The following is a 5,639-nucleotide window of genomic DNA, read 5'->3' on the forward strand; positions in this document are numbered from 1 at the left end:
TTAGGAACTGATGACCTTAGCAGTTAAGTCCCATAAGATTTCAAACACATTTGAAAAAAATTTTTTTTTTTTTTCATCTGAGTTACACGTATGTTACAGATGAAATGTCAGATTGGGGTAGAGAAGAACCACAGTCGCAAGAATCTGGTGATAGTCGTCCATGTTATTGGTTTCCACCATGTGTGCGTGTGTGAATTATCTAAATATTAGTGCAGTACGCTGCAGGTTATATTATATAGATGGTTGCGTTACCGCACACCAAAATGTATGTGGAGCAGAGTCGGGATGCGAATGAAAAACATGTGGACAGTACTTTCAAGGACGTTGCCTCTGAGGAATTTCCGCATGTGGGTTCATAACTGATTAACCTAAATGCGTCACCAGGCGAGGTGGCGCAGTGGTTAGCACACTGGACTCGCATTCGGGAGGACGACGGTTCAATCCCGTCTCCGGCCATCCTGATTTAGGTTTTCCGTGATTTCCCTAAATCGTTTCAGGCAAATGCCGGGATGGTTCCTTTGAAAGGGCACGGCCGATTTCCTTCCCACTCCTTCCCTAACCTGAGCTTGCGCTCCGTCTCTAATGACCTCGTTGTCGACGGGACGTTAAACACTAACCACCACCACCACTAAATGCGTCTGCAGCAGCAATGCAGTGCAACCAATCCCTGACGTAACAATATGTTTCCCCTTACTGGTTTTTTTCATTTCCTATATGTAAACCTGCATCATACAGCTGAGCTCTCTAAAACCTTCTCATGACTATGGAGTACAGTGACCTAATATTTTTACCTTTTCATCCACCAGACACATTCATATGTTGTATAAACAAATACCACAGGCTGAGTAAGAAGATGGGAGAGGAAAGAAATGGCTCTGAGCACTATGGGACTTAACATCTATGGTCATCAGTCCCCTAGAACTTAGAACTACTTAAACCTAACTAACCTAAGGACATCACACAACACCCAGTCATCACGAGGCAGAGAAAATCCCTGACCCCGCAGGGAATCGAGAACGCTACCGCACGACCACGAGCTGCGGACGATGGGAAAGGATGCTTGATGTTTAATGCAGGTCAAACTTACTTTAGTAAAAAGTATTTCTGTTTATTCATCTTTTTACTTTCACTTCTCAGCTCAAAAGTAGTATTCAGTATAATCTTTCTCCCACTAAAGAAGCACCACAGTCATAGGTAATATCTTCCATAGAATGTCCCCTTGTTGATTGATTCTGTGTGAGAAAATTCATCAGATCATTGTATTACTGAAAACGAATTAAGATACACTCAAACCTCAAAAAAGACAATTCCGAAGGACAGACGTGGTGGGAAGTATACATAATACATTCACCAATAACGTCTATCACTTTTTCAGTACATTATACACACTAAAAATATTCCAGTTAGATATACAGTATTAATAATCACGTAATGTCATAGCGCAAAACAACATGATCATCTTGTTGTTATGTTATGCCATCATCTTGGATCTTTAGAGAGTATAATAAGGCAGCGGAGTTGAACGTATGCGGTGTAGCAGAGATCTGTTGTAGCTGCAGTAAGAACTTTTTTGTTTATTACAGGTATTGCATAAACCAAGAGACATATTGTCCCAGGAAAACATAACAATATATATATATATATATATATATATATATATATATATATATATATATAATGTCTGCTTGTGTCTGTGTATGTGCGGATGGATACGTGTGTGTGTGTGCGCGAGTGTATACCTGTCCTTTTTTCCCCCTAAGGTAAGTCTTTCCGCTCCAGGGATTGGAATGACTCCTTACCCTCTCTCTTAAAACCCACATCCTTTCGTCTTTCCCTCTCCTTCCCTCTTTCCTGATGAGGCAACAGTTTGTTGCAAAAGCTTGAATTTCTTGTGTATGTTTGTGTTTGTTTGTGTGTCTATCGACCTGCCAGCACTTTCGTTCGGTAAGTCACATCATCTGTGTTTTTAGATATATTTTTCCCACGTGGAATGTTTCCCTCATTATATTCAATTATATATATATATATATATATATATATATATATATATATATATATAGGGTGTTTCAAAAATGACCGGTATATTTGAAACGGCAATAAAAACTAAACGAGCAGCGATAGAAATACACCGTTTGTTGCAATATGCTTGGGACAACAGTACATTTTCAGGCGGACAAACTTTCGAAATTACAGTAGTTACAATTTTCAACAACAGATGGCGCTGCAAGTGATGTGAAAGATATAGAAGACAACGCAGTCTGTGGGTGCGCCATTCTGTACGTCGTCTTACTGCTGTAAGCGTGTGCTGTTCACAACGTGCAAGTGTGCTGTAGACAACATGGTTTATTCCTTAGAGGATTTTTCTGGTGTTGGAATTCCACCGCCTAGAACACAGTGTTGTTGCAACAAGACGAAGTTTTAAACGGAGGTTTAATGTAACCAAAGGACCGAAAAGCGATACAATAAAGGATCTGTTTGAAAAATTTCAACGGACTGGGAACGTGACGGATGAACGTGCTGGAAAGGTAGGGCGACCGCGTACGGCAACCACAGAGAGCAACGCGCAGCTAGTGCAGCAGGTGATCCAACAGCGGCCTCAGGTTTCCGTTCGCCGTGTTGCAGCTGCGATCCAAATGACGCCAACGTCCACGTATCGTCTCATGCGCCAGAGTTTACACCTCTATCCATACAAAATTCAAACGCGGCAACCCCTCAGCGCCGCTACCATTGCTGCACGAGAGACATTCGCTAACGATATAGTGCACAGGATTGATGACGGCGATATGCATGTGGGCAGCATTTGGTTTACTGACGAAGCATATTTTTACTTGGACGGCTTCGTCAATAAACAGAACTGGCGCATATGGGGAACCGAAAAGCCCCATGTTGCAGTCCCATCGTCCCTGCATCCTCAAAAAGTATTGGTCTGGGCCGCCATTTCTTCGAAAGGAATCATTGGCCCATTTTTCAGATCCGAAACGATTACTGCATCACGCTATCTGGACATTCTTCGTGAATTTGTGGCGGTACAAACTGCCTTAGCCGACACTGCGAACACCTCGTGGTTTATGCAAGATGGTGCCCGGCCACATCGCACGGCCGACGTCTTTAATTTCCTGAATGAATATTTCGATGATCGTGTGATTGTTTTGGGCTATCCGAAACATACAGGAGGCGGCGTGGATTGGCCTCCCTATTCGCCAGACATGAACCCCTGTGACTTCTTTCTGTGGGGACACTTGAAAGACCAGGTGTACCGCCAGAATCCAGAAACAATTGAACAGCTGAAGCAGTACATCTCATCTGCATGTGAAGCCATTCCGCCAGACACGTTGTCAAAGGTTTCGGGTAATTTCATTCAGAGACTACGCCATATTATTGCTACGCATGGTGGATATGTGGAAAATATCGTACTATAGAGAGTCCCAGACCGCAGCGCCATCTGTTGTTGAAAATTGTAACTACTGTAATTTCGAAAGTTTGTCTGCCTGAAAATGTACTGTTGTCCCAAGCATATTGCAACAAACGGTGTATTTCTATCGCTGCTCGTTTAGTTTTTATTGCCGTTTCAAATATACCGGTCATTTTTGAAACACCATATATATATATATATATATATATATATATATATATATATATATATATTTATATATATATATATATATATATAATGGAATTAAACACGTATTTCAAATTGTGATAAGAATATAAATTTATTACAGCTTAATGTCATGTACCCATACGTTCAGAACGTATTCATTTGTCGTCAGTCAAAACCACGTCCCATAAGGCAGTATTTACCAAATAATTTTTTATACACTCATCTTGTATGTAATCCGGTCCATGGGTTGCTATAAAATCATTCAACTTGGAGCCAACACACAGGCGATGTTGTAGAATACCTCGCACAGTGTCATCAAACACATTCTTCCCATTTTTGCTTGATGGATGTATCTGGTCGGTAGCTAGACATAATTTATCACATAGTACTAATATGACTGCAACACTCTTCCGTTTTAATAATACAATATACCTCATCACACGATCTAATACTTTTAGTGCCGTGCCGCTAAGATCATTTACTACTAGGGCACTGCATTTCACTGCTGGTGAACACATTGACGTTGATGTCGATGTTTTGTAGTCTGAACTCGTCAGTGTACTATAGTCTATCACAAAAGCTATACCACTGTACGAGTTGAACCGTCCTATGTGTATCACATCCTTTATTTTAACCGCAATCTCCCGTAACTCACTGTCAATGAGATATTGACATTGACAAGCTGAGATTTCGCGAACGGTCTCGTTAATAGTAACATCGTGGTAGCTTCCAGGTGAGCTGGTTGATTTTTTATATGTACTCCTATACAAACAGTCCTTCCGTCTCCATCCCCATCCAAATCTAAGTGATACTTTACCTTGAGAAAACAAGCCTACAATCATTTTCCATGACGAATGATTTTTTTGTATATGAAATTAAACAAGAAGTTAATACTGTAATTTCAATCGTAACACCACATTAGTACAATGTGTGTGTGTATGTGTGTGCGCGCGCGCATACGTGCGTGCGTAAGTGTTCCTCTATGTGTGTGTTTGCAGGTTACCAACCACTGACATTGGATTCATGAGTTCTCGGTTGCCTACAATAATGTGGTACAGCACCTTGTGAAATTTCAGGTCTGCAAATGGTCTCTACGATTTCTTGAAAAGATTCTCCTTTTTGAAACAAACTGATGTGCGCTTCTCTCTCTTCTCTCGCTTTGAAAAGAATTGAACTATCAGGACCGAGCACAGCTGCATAAGACAAGGGAGAAGGTCATGTGTCGGTGATTTTGTTTGACGTCAACTACATCTACACCTACATTTATACTCTGCAAGTCACCCAACGGTGTGTGGCGGAGGGCACTTTACGTGCCACTGTCATTACCTCCTCTTCCTGTTCCATTCCTGTGGAATGATTTTTTTAAATAATGTGGATTTCTTCACAAAATAAACGATGTGTGGACTTAAATAGTGTTTTATTTTCTAAACTTGGATATCAAAGGATGTAAGGAAAATAATTATTACTTGTTTCTTAGCTGCATTGTTACGACTGTTTTTACACTGTTCAGCCAAAACAACGCGACAACTGCCTTTCGCGTGATTGTTCGTCGCTTGGAGGCGCTGCGGACATGTGACGCGAAAGTAAAGTACATAAACAAAGCTGAGGGGAAACGGAAAAAATTCCCGAGACGCTATGGGCCGCAACGTGCGAAATCCACTGATATAAGCGATTTTCACAAAGGGCTGGTATCTCGGTAACGGCAAACCGGTCGGTTGTTCTGCTGCTACCGTTGTGAACATGTCTGGAAACTGGTTGCAGGACAGCGAAACTTCAAGTAGGGGACAGGATACGGTGCATCCATGCCCCGTCACAGAACGTGGAGGTCGAAGGCTTGCCCACTCAGTAAAGCAGGTTAGGTGGTGATCCGTCCCAGATACGACGACAAAGTGAGTACATTGGTGCTGCGTACCAAGTGTTTCGACGCGCACTCTTCGGCGCACGTCGTTGATCGTGGGACTCCGTCGCTGACGACTATTACGTGCTCCCATTCTGGCCCAACAGCTTGATCAGGTACGGCTGTAGTGGACACGGTATC

At 42.0% G+C, this 5,639-nt stretch overlaps 1 non-coding gene across 1 annotated transcript; it reads left to right on the plus strand.

Annotated features, from left to right (window-relative positions):
• The first annotated feature begins 383 nt into the window (after positions 1–383).
• Trnaa-cgc (transfer RNA alanine (anticodon CGC)) lies at positions 384–456 on the plus strand. The gene has a single exon. It is a non-coding gene; the product is annotated as a tRNA-Ala (tRNA).
• Positions 457–5,639: the final 5,183 nt, after the last annotated feature.

Source organism: Schistocerca nitens, chromosome 5 (genome assembly GCF_023898315.1).
Source record: "Schistocerca nitens isolate TAMUIC-IGC-003100 chromosome 5, iqSchNite1.1, whole genome shotgun sequence".
NCBI classification, from domain to species: Eukaryota; Metazoa; Arthropoda; class Insecta; order Orthoptera; family Acrididae; genus Schistocerca; species Schistocerca nitens.